The sequence below is a fragment of the Suncus etruscus genome, chromosome 4 (genome assembly GCF_024139225.1).
Source record: "Suncus etruscus isolate mSunEtr1 chromosome 4, mSunEtr1.pri.cur, whole genome shotgun sequence".
NCBI classification, from domain to species: Eukaryota; Metazoa; Chordata; class Mammalia; order Eulipotyphla; family Soricidae; genus Suncus; species Suncus etruscus.
Genome location: NC_064851.1, coordinates 160,933,399 through 160,948,686, shown reverse-complemented (window position 1 = coordinate 160,948,686; position 15,288 = coordinate 160,933,399). Strand labels below are relative to the sequence as shown.

Here is a 15,288-nt window from a genome sequence, read left to right as displayed (position 1 = left end):
ATATGCGCCGATAACACCACGTTGCACTGTTCCTTGTTTGCATAGGCACATTAAAATGGGAAAATACTATACATACATATAAGTTCTTATCTAATAGAGATTGGAACACACAAATCTTGTAGTGCAATGGGATCTTACACCTTGAACATTGATATAATGACCTGGCACAGGCCTCAGAAGAATGGGCATTCTCCATCCCTGAACCAGGGAAGCTATCTGTTAAACATCCAAGGTTTTTTATAACAACATCTGGAAGCAATCTTCTACCAGGGAAGACCCTACCGCTGCTCTGACATCGACCTGCTCAAAAGAAACTTCCCTTAACACTAAGAAGACTTGACAACAACAATGACCTGCTTACAGGACAGGGCTTTCTGCATTGCCCTTTAATTGTGAGGTGAAACTAGAGGATGCTCTGCACCATCCTGACTGCACTGTAGGATATGCAAATTCCAGGATCTTTAATACAGAAACATGATACCAACAACAGAGACTGTGAAAAATAAAAGTGTATTGGCACTACAGACAATGACTTGGATTGGACAAACTAGTTTGCCTGGAGCCTAGAGTTGGTCTTATGCCAGGAAACTTCAGGGGTAGGGTCTCCTTGTATTTAGGCCAAGGCTTTTCCTTTCCATGTCCCTCATATTTTGGTGGGCCTATGCAAACAATAATTGCCACTCTAACGCCGTTTTTACTGTGCTACTTTGACTCTGATTCTTAAGAAAAACAACCCACATAAACGTTTGAGGTTAACTTAAACTAATATGCATGTGCATGGAAATGTAAAAAAGTACTATGCCTTCAATGTTTAAGGAGTTACATAAGTTTTATGGCTTTAGATTGCTTTGTGTGCTGCTAAGAAATATTACGTATTACAATCTGGGGGCTTGTGGGACAAAGTACATGGGTCTGTTTTATTTTTCTTAATGTTCTTTGGCTGAAAGTTCAAAGTTAAGGTATCAGCAAGAATTCTGTTTATGGGTGATTGTCCTTCTACTGTAACTTTGCCTTGCCCTCTTTCTTTGCATCTTTGCTCTCATAATTAAAAATAAGAATTAATTAAAAAAATAAATAAAAGAAAGTATGAGTCACATTTGAAATAAAAAGTTCAGTAGATACTGGATAGATTGGAGAGATGGATATCCCATGGAATCATGCAGGAAATAGAAGATTCAGCTTTAAACTCAACCTTGCCAAATTGCTCTGTATGTCAACATACATACAGATTGGTGAAGCTAATGGTACCCAGCACCTTAGGCCCCCCAAGTAGTATGACCAGCCTCAGCCCTGAATAGTTAATCAGGCCTACACAGCCAGTTTGAATGTTATCAGGAATGCCTCCCGGGTCCTGTGAGCATTTAGAAGGTCCCACCAAGGTTTTTTGAGTTTTGAGAGCCTGGGGTTACAGCTCATGTCTTGTAAACATGAACCTGAGTTCTGTTTCTGACATGTGCAGATGCCACATTTGTGACCTTTGTGAGTTTCACAACCTAGTGTGCAGCTCCCAAGCTAAATGCATGTGATTCCCTTGACTGGACGAACCTGGACATCTCAAAAAAAAAAAAAAAAAAAGAAGAAGAAGGGGAAGGAAATTGTGTTGGCATTAAATTTGGTTACAAGGAAGCCATGAAATATTTGCATTTTAAACATGTCCTTTATTCTCTGAGTAATTACTTAAAATTATGGTTCTGATTTCATAAAAATCTTCATAGAAATACAGGTGGTCCAGAATTGTAGAAAAACGATAGTTACAGAAATATGTTCAGTAGCCTAAGGATGATATCAGCACGCAGAAATTAAGTAGCCTTAAGTCAGATGCTGGAATGTTGTTTGTACTTTGAACATGTGTTTCTCTTCAAGGAAAAACTTGTTTTGAAAGAAAGTCTTTCTCCATGTTGTTTTCAGGATAAAATTAAAAGGATGTTTTTCAGTAAAGACAGCCAAGTTTTAGAGGGTCAATGAAAGGAGTGGGGTTATTTGTGTTTATTTTTAAACTAAGCAGCATTAATATTTAATATTCATCTTAACTGTCTGTCATGGACATAAGTTCATAACCTTCACATGTATGAGAAATAGTCTTTTTAACTTATCTGAGATACAAGTTAGTTCTGATTTTTATTTTACTTGGTTTTGGGGGGTTTTTTTGTTTGTTTTTTTTTTTGGTTTTTGGGTCATTCCTGGTGATGCTCAGGGGTTACCCCTGGCTATGCGCTCAGGAATCACTCTTGGCTTGGGGTACCATATAGGACATGGGGGATCGAACCGCAGTCCGTCCTAGGTCAGCGTGTGCAAGGCAAATGCTTTACCGCTTGCGCCACTCTCTGACCCCCATGATTTTTGTTTTAATCATAAAACCCACTTGTGATAAGAGAAAGATTTTCAGACCCAATCAAATGAAATACTTTAAATATTTAAGCACTTTAATTACATTTATTATGCTACTTAATATTATCCTATTAATACTACTTTTAAAGTGAATTAAGTACTTTAATTCTACCATTAAGAACTGTTTTCCAAAGTGCATGATACTCCCCCCCATGGTGGGGGGAGGAAAGATCCAGGGTTTGCCAGTGTAGCTTTTGTGCAAGTGAACAGCACTTACTATATGTTTACTTAAAACAAGGTAGAGTTCAGGGGTGAGGGAACCAAGTAAATTGTATTCTGAAAAGGAGACAGTAGAGTTTTTTGTGTGCTTTATTTTTTTAGTTTATATTTTTCAATTTGCTATCTATAAAACTATAGATCATATTTTGCTAAAGAGAGCTCCTTTAATGTATCTATTTGGAGGGAGGTTGGGGTGGAGTTAGGGAGTGTTACGAGCTTATTCCTGGGTGCACTTTAAGAAACACTGTGGCTATTCTCAGGGGACTGTATAAGATGTTGGAGATCACTCATGTGCAAGGCAAGTGTCCTAGCTGCTGTACCATCTCTCTGACCCCCAGAGAGCACTTTTGATGTCCTTTCCCTTAGAAAACATCAGTTAGTTATTCCCTCTCACTTTTCTTCTGTGGCTTTTATTACCTATGCTGTGCTTGACAGTCTTTCCATCTGAAATGTAAGCTTTGTGACTTTTTGTTTCCTATTCTGTTGTGTCTCAAACTTGAAGTTTTGAGTTCATAATAGATGCTTAGTTAAATATTGGAGGGTTAAGCTTAGATAACTGCAGATATTATAGTTGAATAGTTTTAGCTGTCAATTCAGAAGTTATTGTCATAATCCAGGAGTGTTTTAGTCATTAAATGCACAGGGGAGAATAAGTATGCCGGAGAAGGTAATGTTTCCTTATAAAGGAAAAGTTGTGAGCTAAATTAGAATAATTGATTATTTTTTGTTTGGTTTTTTGTTTTTGGGTCACACCCAGCAGCGCTCAGGGGTTACTCCTGGCTCTATGCTCAGATGGCCCCTGGCAGGCTCGGGGACCACATGGGATGCCAGGATTCGAACCACTGTTCTGCATGCAAGGCAAATACCCTATTTCCATACCACCTCTCCAGGCCCATAATTGATAATTTTAAAAATTAGCATAAAAGTTTCAAAAAGATATGGGTCCCAAAGATCAATAGTATTTGACCATTTTTTTTGGTACTTTGGGCCACACCCGTTTGATGCTCAGGGGTTACTCCTGGCTAAGCGCTCAGAAATTGCCCCTGGCTTGGGGGGACCATATGGGACACTGGGGGATCAAACCGCGGTCCTTCCTTGGCTAGCACTTGCAAGACAGATATCTTACCTCTTGCGCCACCTCTCCGACCCCGTATTTGACTTTTTTTTTGGGGGGGGGGGCCCCACACCCGGTGGTGCTCAGGGGTTACTCCTGGCTGTCTGCTCAGAAATAGCTCCTGGCAGGCACAGGGGACCATATGGGACACCGGGATTCGAACCAACCACCTTTGGTCCTGGATCGGCTGCTTGCAAGGCAAATGCCGCTGTGCTATCTCTCTGGGCCCAACTTTTTTTTTTTAAAACTATTCTAATAGGGTTACTGTAAAACTGTATGGAGTAGAGAGATTGTGTAGTGGACAGAGGCTTGCCTTGCACTTGACTGAGCTGGGTTCCATCTCCAGCACCCTGAACCATCAAAAGTGATTCTTGAGCACAGACCAGGGGATTGTTGGATGGATGTTGCCACAAAACCAAAATTGCAATAAATTAAAAAGCATATGTCTATTATTTGTGTATAGTGTAGCATCATAGTCAGGTTCATTTGAGTGTATATTTATCTCTCACATTTGTACATATATACCTATAAAAATAATTTTGTTTACCTTACATGAGACAGAAATATCACAGAAGGCTGATGTCATCCCGATGGTGAAATAGGTTATGTCCACATTCGTTCTCCGGAAAATCAAATGGCAGCCATTATTTGAGTAAACACTGCTGTTTTTTCAGCTACCAAAATACAGGAGGTGAAACTAAAGCAACAAACCCCTGGCCTGGCACACAGACTTATGATAGGATAGCATTTTTTTTTCTTTCTGCTTTCAGACCACTCCCTAGTAAGTGCATAAGAGCTATTGCTAGTAAAGTATTCTAAGGTCTGTCCCTGTAGGTATTATGTCTGTGAAGTACAGGAGATTGAATCTTGGTTTCCAAATGCTGACTATGCCTATTAGATCTTTATCACTATTCATTCTTAAGACAAACAGTTCCTAATTTTGTCAGTTTTTCACTAACTGCATATAATAAAAAATGTTAGGGAGAAAGCGTTATTAGTTATAACTTGGAAATTGAAGCCAAGTAGGTCTTGCTTGGCACACCATGTTTAGCAATGTTGGTTTTTTGGGGTGGTGTGTGTGTGTGTGTGTGTGTGTGTGTGTGTGTGTGTGTGTGTGTGTTTTGAGGGTGTGGGGATGACATTTCTTTAAAAAAATCGACTATAACTTTCTCTTTTAAACTGTGTTTTTGGTGGGAGGACATTTTCCCCCAAAGAAATCAACTGTAAATTTCTTTTTTTAAGTGGCACAAAACAAGGTGTCAGCCAAGAAATAGTAACTGTCTACGCATCTAATAAGAGTATACACATATATGTGAATTTACTAAAAGAAGCCTGTTAAGAAAAGATGGCAAAGTTCCTGCGTATCCTTAATCCCTGATGCAGAGATCCTTGGTAATTGCCTGGTAAGACAGAACCCATGAAGTTGAGGGGAACTGGGTAAGGAGGGCCTTGAATGTCAGGGTTCTTGAAATGTGCTTTACAGGAAATTGAGAAACTAAATTTAAAATTGAAAAATCTGAAAATGAGAGCTAGATACTTGAGTAGAGATTTAAAGGTAGAAATATGATCACCTTGCCAAGTGTCCTTCTTGTATATTCAGTAACTAACCTCTTTGAAAATGTTCTAGGCCAATGTTTTCCCATGATATTTCAACTCAACAGATAATTTGTGTAAGGTTTAAATTACACTTGACAATAATAGGGTGAGATACACACATGCACATGATGAAAACAGCTCCAAAGACAACATTTTGGCTTTTCTCATTAAAGAGCGCAGCACCTTAATTGTCTTTCATAAGGTTCCAAAACCATCTCAGATTACTAAAGAAAGAAAGTCACTTATCAAATGTCATGTTAAATTCTATGTAATGAAATACATGAATAAAAAGTTTGGTTCTTGGCTAGAGAGACAGTACAGTAGGTAGGGCTCTTATAATGCAAGTAGGTTTAATCTATCAAAACCACAACCAAAAAAGGTAAAAAGTTGGCTCTTCAAGCCCATGTTCTCCCTTGACATGAATCTCTTGCTTGTTTCCATATTTATTTGCTTATTTCCACTCAAAGAAGCTCGTGTTCTCTCTCTCGCGCACATTGATGGACTTCTCTTTCCCCCCTTTTTCGGACTTAGCAACATTTTTTTTTTTTTTGGTTTTTAGTTTTTGGGTCACACCCAGCGGTGCTCAGGGGTTACTCCTGGCTGTCTGCTCAGAAATAGCTCCTGGCAGGCACAGGGGACCATATAGGACACCGGGATTCGAACCAACCACCTTTGGTCCTGGATCAGCTGCTTGCAAGGCAAACACTGCTGTGCTATCTCTCCGGGCCCCAGACTTAGCAATTTTATCAAACAATGAAGTCAGTATCCTCCCTGTACCAGTACCCTCTTGGCGGTGCCTCAGGCTCAGGTTTAGGAAGGAGCCTATAGCCCAAGAGCAAGAAACATCTTTAAAGAAAATTTGCAGGGGCATGAGAGATAGCAGAGCAGTAGGCATTTGCCTTGCATACTGCCAAACCAGGAGGGACCCGGTTCTATTCCTAGCATCCCATGTGGTCCCCCTGCCTGCCAGGGATGATTTCTGAGTGCAGAGCCAGGAGTGACCCCTAAATGCCTCTAGATATGGCCCAGAATCCAATCAATCAAGTTTTAAAAAATAAATAAGATATACAGATGACCAATGGGTATATGAAAAAACACTCTCACTTATCATCAGGGAAATGCGAATCAAAAGAACAATGAGATGATACACATCAAAAAGAACCAAAGAAATACTTCTAGCACATATGTGAAGAAAAGATTCCTCATCTACTGTTGGATGAGAGTTTCAGTTTGTCCAGCCTCTTTATAAAACACTATGGAATCTTCTCAAAAAAAATATTGAGCTCCTATTTGACCCAGAAATTCCACTTCTTGAAATCTATATGAAAGGCCTGTTAACATTTTTCTAACACTTTTCTGAAAAGATAATTGCACTCCTGTATTTATTGCATCACTATTCATAATAACCCAAATCTGGAAATACCCCAAGTGTCCACAAACAGATAAGTAAATAAGCTCTGATACATGCATCAAGAGTGGAATACACAGTTATAAGACAGAATCATAGGAAGTGCCATTAAATGGATGAAAGTAAAGGGAATTTTGCTGAGTGAAGTTAAAAGGAAAAGGTCAGAGTAGGATATAAAGAAGCTAGCGTGTATTATGATATATGAAGAAAGAGTAGGGTAATAACAGTGGTCAAGGCAACAGACCTGAGAACTGCTGTACAAAAGTGTTTGCCAAGATTGGGGCACAGGGTGTGGATGGGAGGGGACCCTGAGACAATGGTGGAGAAGTGGAAACTGTTGGAGGGTGTGTTGTTGGAACGCTGACGTGTGAAATCCTGTCATGAACACTAATGCAAAACATGGTGCTTCAAATTAAAAAGAAGAAAAGAAAAACAGTCAACCTTAGAAATATTGAAGGAGGGTCCAGACAGATAGCACAGTGGTAGGGCTATGCACTCAGCTGATCCAGGAAGGACGGTGGTTCGAATCCCGGCATCCCATATGGTCCCCATGTCTGCCAGGAGCTATTTCTGAGTGCATAATCAGCATTAACGCCTGAGCGCTGCCGGTGTGACCAAAGCAAAACAAACAACAAAAAAATAAAACAAGAAAGAAAAATAATTGAGGGAGCTGGAGCAATAGCACAGTGGGTATGGAGTTTGCCTTGCACATAGCTGACATGGTTCAATTCCCAGCATATGTGTGGTTTCCCCCAGCCTTCCAGGAGTCATTCCTGAATGCACAGTCTAGTAACACCTGAGTGTCTCAGGGTATGTCCCAAAAACTAACAAAAAACAAAACAAAACAAAACAAAAAAACAGGGCCGGAGAGATAGCATGGAAGTAGGGCATTTGCCTTGCATACAGGATGGGGGTTTGAATCCCGGCATCCCATATGGTTCCCCCAACCTGCCAGGAGCAATTTCTGAGCATAGAGCCAGGAGTAATCCCTAAACTCTGTCGGGTGTGACCCAAAAAACAAAAACAAAAACAAAAAAAACCCATATACACACACATATATCACACATATATAGACACACACACACACATTATATATATATATATATATATATATATATATACACACACACACACTTGTATTTATAGAGAGCAAATTTTATTAACAAATTTGGTGGGAGATCAGCTTATATAATAAAATAATAGATATTTTATAACATTTTTCTGGACAAAAAAAAAAACGGGATGATTTGCTGGCTCCCAATAAGCTTCTCAGAAAATATTCATAAATTATTTACCCCTCCCCACCCTATTAGCCCAATGCAGTGCAGGATTTGGATGGGAACACCTCTCTATCTTGACTTTGATGACTGCATAAGGCTGAACACTTTACTCATTCTGAATCTGTCATGGTACCTACAGTCATCAGATTTAAGATTATATCATGACCTTGTTTGAACCTATGAAAAGCCATCGACAGGATTTCAAAGGAACTACAGGTATAAGAAAAGACTTTGATTCCGTTTTCTCTCTGTTTCATAAGCTGTGGAGATGCAGGCCAAATATGCAGGCCACAAAGTTAGCCTTCTTAGGAAGAAATTGAATCTAGATAATGCAGTAGACACACAAAGGGACAAAATCATTGAGAGGACGGTGTTTGCTTTGAAAGCAAACCTAACCTTTATCCTTCCTATCTTTGATTATGTGAGCCTGAAAGTTCATATTTTATTAATTGTAAATAAGAATATATTCCTACAACCCAAAAGAAAGAAAAATAAAAAGAAACCTTATTATATCTTTAAGTCTTAGACCCTAGCAGGGGTCTCAAACTCAATTTACCTGGGGGCCGCAGGAGGCAAAGTCGGGTTGATCCTTGAGTGCAAAGTCGGTAGTAAGCCTTGAATATTGGGGGGTGTGACCCAAACAACTAAAACAAAACAAAACAAAAAAAGATTTTTCTAGGACAGGGCCACAAAATGTTGTACAGAGGGCCATTTGCGGCCTGCGGGCTGCAAGTTTGAGCATTCCAACTATAGATTATTTAAAAGCACATTTTCTTTTTGTCACTTCTTTTTAAAAAATAGAATCACTAATAATAATTGGCTTAATGTTCAATGAGTGTCATTGTGTAATTCACTTCTTTGCAAATAAATATTTTGTAATATTAACTCCATATTTGTTCACTGATTCAGGGAGAATGTGTGCATTATCTTGGTTGTTTCCCGAGTCTTGCTATAGTAAACAGTGCTGCAATGAATATAGATGTAAGGAAGGGATTTTTGTATTGTATTTTTGTGTTCCTAAGGTATATTCCTAAGAGTGGTATAGATGGATCATATGGGAGTTCGATTTCCAGTTTTTGGAGGAATCTCCATATCGCTTTCCATAAAGGTTGAACTAGATGGCATTCCCACCAGCAGTGGATGAGAGTTCCTTTCTCTCCATGTCCCCGCCAACACTGCTTGTTCACATTCTGTGTGATGTGTGCCAATCTCTGGGGTGTGAGGTGGTACCTCATAGTTGTTTTGATTTGCATCTCCCTGATGATTACTGATGGGGAGCATTTTTTCATTTGTCTTTTGGCCATTTGTATTTCTTCTTTGTCAAAGTGTCTGTCCATTTCTTCTCCCCATTTTTTGATAGGATTAAATGTTTTTTTTTTCTTGTAAAGTTCTGTCAGTGCCTTATATATTTTGGAGATTAGCCCCTTATCTGATGGGTATTGGGTGAATAGTTTCTCCCACTCAGTGGGGTGCTCTTGTATCCTGGGTGCTATTTCCTTTGAGGTGCAGAAGCTTCTCAGCTTAATATATTCTCATCTGTTAATCTCTGCTTTCACTTGCTTGGAGAGTGCAGTTTCCTCCTTGAAGATACCTCTAGTCTCAATGTCCTGGAGTGTTTTGCCTACATGTTGTTCTATATATCTTATGGTTTTGGGTCTGATATCGAGGTCTTTAAGCCATTTGGATTTTACCTTCGTACATGATGGAAACAACCAAGATACCCTTCAACAGACGAATGGCTGAAGAAACTGTGGTACATATACACAATGGAATATTATGCAGCTGTCAGGAGAGATGAAGTCATGAAATTTTCCTATACATGGATGTATATGTAATCTATTATGCTGAGTTAAATAAGTCAGAGAGAGAAAAACGCAGAATGGTCTCACTCATCTATGGGTTTTAAGAAAAATGAAAGACATTCTTGCAATAATAATTTTCAGACACAAAAGAGAAAAGAGCTGGAAGTTCCAGCTCACCTCAGAAGCTCACCACAAAGAGTGATGAGTTTAGTTAGACAAATAACTACATTTTGAACTGTCCTAATAATGAGAATGTATGAGGGAAATGGAGAGCCTGTTTAGAGTACAGGCGGGGGTCGGGTGGGGAGGAGGGAGACTTGGGACATTGGTGATGGGAACGTTGCACTAGTGATGTGTGGTGTTCTTTACATGACTGAAACCCAAACACAATCATGTATGTAATCAAGGTGTTTAAATAAAATTTATATAAAAAATTAAATTCAGAGTCCGGAGAGATAGCACAGCAGTGCTTGCCTTGCAAGCAGCCAATCCAGGACCCAAGGTGGTTGGTTCGTATCCCGGCGTCCCATATGGTCCTCCATGCCTGCCAGGAGCTATCTCTGAGCAGAGAGCCAGGAGTAACCCCTGAGCACTGCCGGGTGTGGCCCAAAAACAAAAAAAAAAAAAACAAAAAACAAAAAAAAAACAAATAAAAAAAATAAAAATAAAAACCCAAAAAAATAAATTCAGCAGCATCAAAAAAAAAAAAAAAGAATGTGTGCATTATACATACAATACTATTGAATTTTATTGAATTCACTAGAAAAAGTTATTTGTTAAGCTCTATTGCTATATTTTTCCCTCCAGTCCCCATTATGTAATGTATTTTCTGATTTCCTGGGTACGTCAAGAAATTGGGAACCAATAGTATAACTAACAGTTGAATTGGCCTATTTTTCTTGGTCATCATTATATTGGTTGTGTTTTGGTTTTATGTGACACCTTTTCTATCTACAGTCATTGCCAATTATACATAAACTGAAAATTGACAGTAAATTGTGACTGCATGCACTCATCATTCCAAATTAATATAGCCAAACGTGTTTTTCTATGTCTAATTTGATAAGTATAAGGTATTTAAAAAATACTGACATTATACTATTACAGATAATATAGCTTTTTTTTTAATTAGTACTTCCCTAAGCGCTATACAAAGTTAATGTAATATCTATAAAGAAACCAGTGCCAGGGGCCGGAGAGATAGCATGGAGGTAAGACGTTTGCCTTTCATGCAGAAGGTCATCGGTTCGAATCCCGGCATCCCATATGGTCCCCCATGCCTGCCAGGAGCAATTTCTGAGCAAGGAGCCAGGAAAAAACCCTGAGCACTGCCGGGTGTGACCCAAAAACCACACAAAAAAAAAAATGCCTTTTTTTTTTCAAAGAATAGATCAAACACTCCTGAGTTTTATATGGAATAATAAAACTCCATGAATAGCTAAAACATTCCTTAGAAAAAAAGATGGGAGGCATCACTTTCCCCAACTTCAAACTACTCTAAAGCAGTAGTCACTAAAGTAGCATGGCAATGAAATAAAGACAGGCCCTCGATCAGTGGAATAGAATTATCCCGAGTCAGACCTTCAATGATTAATCTTTGTTAAAGAGGCAAGAAATACAAAGTGGAGTGAGCAAGGAAAGCCTGTTCAACAAGTGGTGTTGAGAAAACTGGTCAACCGCATGCAGAAAAGTGAACTTAGACCTCCCTTTTTCGTGTTACACAAAAATTATATCAAAATGGATTAAATGCCTGATATTTAGATCTGAAACCTTAAGGTAGATAGGAAAAAAGCATAAAAAGAACACTCCATGATACTGAAGCTAAAGTCTTCCTCAAAAATGAAACACAACTGGATAGGCAGGTGGAAGTAAAGATAAATAACTGGGATTACACTAAACAGAGTAGCTTCTGTATCTCAAAGGAAATGGTGGCAAGGATACAAGGACTGCCTACAGAATGGGAGAAACTACTCATCTAATACCCATTTGATAAAGGATTAATATCTAAGGTATACAAGGCAGTAGTAGAACTGAACAAGAAATAGACATCTAACCCCATCCAAAAATGGAAAGAAGAGATGAACAAATATTTACTCTAAAAAGAAATGCAGTGAAGCAAAGTCACAGTAAAAATGCTCTACCATTAATCATTAAAACAACAAGAAAATACCATCTCACACCCTAGAGACTGGCATACAACATGAAGAACAAAGAGAAGAGAGCTGGTGATGGTGGGGATGTGGGGGAAGTGTGGGCTCATTTACTGCTGGTTGGAGTGTCAACTGGCCCAACCTTTTTAGAAAACAATCTGGATATTTCTAAAATAATTTGAGCTTCTATATGACCCAAAAATACCTAGGAATATACCCTCTTAGCCCAAAATCAATTCAGAAAAACTCTCTGCATTACTATTCCCATTGCATTATTATTTACAATAACAAGAATCTGTAAATAACACAAGTACCCAAGAACTCCAGATGAGTGGATAAAGAAATGGTGATATATCTACACAATGGAATACTATATTGTTGTTAGGAAAAATGAGATATTGAAATTTGCTTATACATGAATGTATATGGAGAGATTATCCTGAGTGACATGAGTCAGAGGGAGATAGACAGAAAATGATAGTACTTATAGTGGAATATAACATAAAGATAGCATTGTAATAATATTCAGAGACAATAGAGATGACGGCCAGGAGAACCAGTTCACAACCTTGTCACAAAGAGCCGGGAGTGCAGAGAAGGGACTACTATGATAATGATATTTGGGAATGCCCACTCTGAACAAGAACTGGGTACTGCAAGGAGGTAAGGTGCTATGCGTGATACCCCTTTAGTAATAATATTGCTAACAATAGTATCTAAAAGGTTAATTTAAAAAGATAAGGAAGAGAAAGAAGAGATGAAGAAAATGGAGGAGGATAAAGAAGAGGAAGAAGAAAAGAAGGAAGAAGGAGGAGGAGGAAGAAGATTGGAAGGAGGAGGAAGAAGATAGGATGAGGAGCCAGAGAGAGCATGGAGGTAGGACATTTGCCTTGCATGCAGAAGGATGGTGGTTCGAATCCCAGCAATCCATATAGTCCCTTGAGCCTGCCAAAAGCAATTTCTGAGCATAGAGCCACGAGTAACCCCTGAGCGCTGCCAGGTATGACTTCCCCCCCCCCAAAAAAAGAAGAAGGTAGAAAGAGGAAAAGGAAGAGGAAGAAGAAGTGAGAGGAAAGAGGAAGATGATGATGATGATGCTGGAGGAAGAGGAAAAGAAGGAGGAGGAAGAGAAAGGTAGAGGAAGAGGAAAGAAAGGAAGGAGGAATAGGAGAAGAGCAGAAAGGAAAACTGGGGATATTAGAGGCAGGAAATGTGCACCTGTGAATGGTGTTGCATACTTATGACTAAAATTCAATCATGAATAACTTTGTAATTGTGGGGGGAAAACAACAGTATTATGAACAATCATGTAAACCATATTGTTCCGACACCCATCCCTTCACCAGACACATTTACTTCCACCTTTGTTCCCAATTTCCCTTCCACCCCTTCCCCAAACCTGCCTTGATGGCATTTTTTTTTCTGTTTTTCTTTGTATGCACTGTGGTTTGCAATACTGTTACTGAAAATGTATCATTTATATCACTTTACCTCCTTTAAGCACCAGTTTTTATCCATACCGATCATTTCCAACTATCATGGTCATAGTGGCCCCTTCTCTGCCATAACTGCACTCTCCACCATCTACGAACTTCCTACCATGAGCCAGTTTTCCTAGCCCTCTTTTCTATTGGGTATTCTTTTGTGTTTGATTGATTGGTTTTGGTTTGGGGGCCACACCAGGTGGCATTCAGGGGTTACTCTTGGCTTTGCACTCAGAAATCTCTCCTGGAAGGCTCTGGGGACCATTTGGGATGCCAGGGAACAGCAAATAGCAGTCAGCAGTGTGCATGGCAAACATCTGACTGCTATGCGATCACTCCAGCCCACGTATTATTCTTTATTGGGCAACACTTGGCAATGATGGGGGATTAATCGTCACTGCACTCAGGAATCACTCCTGGCAGTGCTCAGGGACCACATGGGATGCCAGGAATTAAATCTAGGTCGACTGCATGCAATGCAAGCACCCTACCCACTGTACTGACACTCTTTTCCCATATATTATTCTCATACTATGTGTTTATTTTTTCAAATATTTTTAAAATAAAATCATGAAATTTTCTTCTACATGGATAACCATGAAGAAACTATTGTAAACCCTTACTGTGATTATAAATAACTAATACTTAGGGAGATTTTTTTAAATTTTGGGTTTTTGTTTGTTTGTTTGTTTGTTTGTTTGAGGACCACACCAGGTATTGTGCACAGCTTATTACTGTCTTCACTCAGGGATCACTCCTGTGTGGTTCAAGAGACCACCCATATGTGGTACCAGGTATCAAAGATGGGTCAGACACTTGCAAGGCAAGCACCCTACCCCCTGTACTATCTCTCCTGCCCAACAAAAATCTTTATAACTTGTAATTAAAGCAGAATGTGACTGTCCTCATAAGTGACTGGTAAAGATGATAAAAAATTTTAAAATTATCACTTTTCAAAATATTAGCCAGTTTTTAATGCACTATAGACTGATTCCAGTCATATAATCATATTATAAAACAAAAGAAATGATTGTGAGGAGGCCTCCCAAGTGGTACTCAGGAAGCTTAGGGCCCCCTTTTGTTAATGCTTGGATTACTAAATTGGTGCATTCAGCAAGGGCCTATGGTACTGGATTCAGCCACCCTGGCAGAGCTCAAGTAAAATATTTAACCCTTATACTACCTGTCTGGCTCTAAGCAATTTCTTTTTTTTTTTTTTTTTTTTTTTTTTGGTTTTTGGCCACACCCGTTTGACGCTCAGGGGTTACTCCTGGCTATGTGCTCAGAAATCGCCCCTGGCTTGGGGGAACCATATGGGACGCCGGGGGATCGAACCGCTGTCCGTTCCTTGGCTAGCGCTTGTAAGGCAGGCACCTTACCTCCAGCGCCACCGCCCGGCCCCATCTAAGCAATTTCTTAATACAAAATGCAGTTAAGAAAAGAAACCCATCAACCATATAGTACTTTAATATTTAGCAACAGTGAAAGAGAACTACAGATTTTGAAATGATTTATTTGAGGCACTTTAATGTAATCTTGCAATCATAATATAGGCAATAATAAAGAATGTCGGAGTATAAAGAAAATAAAGCCAGTGTATTGGCATTTAAAGTAATCTCTTCCCAAAAGTTACAAATGTTTTTTACAAATATGATTCCTGAAAAACAGGGGAGAAAATAAAACTTCCTTAAAATCAATACTGCAATACTAAGTGACACATCACTTATTCATAACAATCAGTTATATATTAAGTAATTGTTCATAATTTGTGTTTGAACAACTAACACAATTTACATTCAGGTTGAAATCATTCAGCACCATTTTGGCTAAAAGAAATAAAATATTAA

The 15,288-nt window shown here is 39.0% G+C and overlaps 1 long non-coding RNA gene across 1 annotated transcript in view; it reads right to left on the bottom strand.

Moving 5' to 3' along the window:
- LOC126006085 (uncharacterized) overlaps positions 1 to 594 on the bottom strand; it is a 1,493,032-nt gene extending 1,492,438 nt beyond the window's left edge. The window contains exon 1 of the long non-coding RNA XR_007494836.1: positions 495 to 594. This is a non-coding gene — a long non-coding RNA (uncharacterized LOC126006085). The remainder of the gene's footprint in view (positions 1 to 494) is intronic.
- Positions 595 to 15,288: the final 14,694 nt, after the last annotated feature.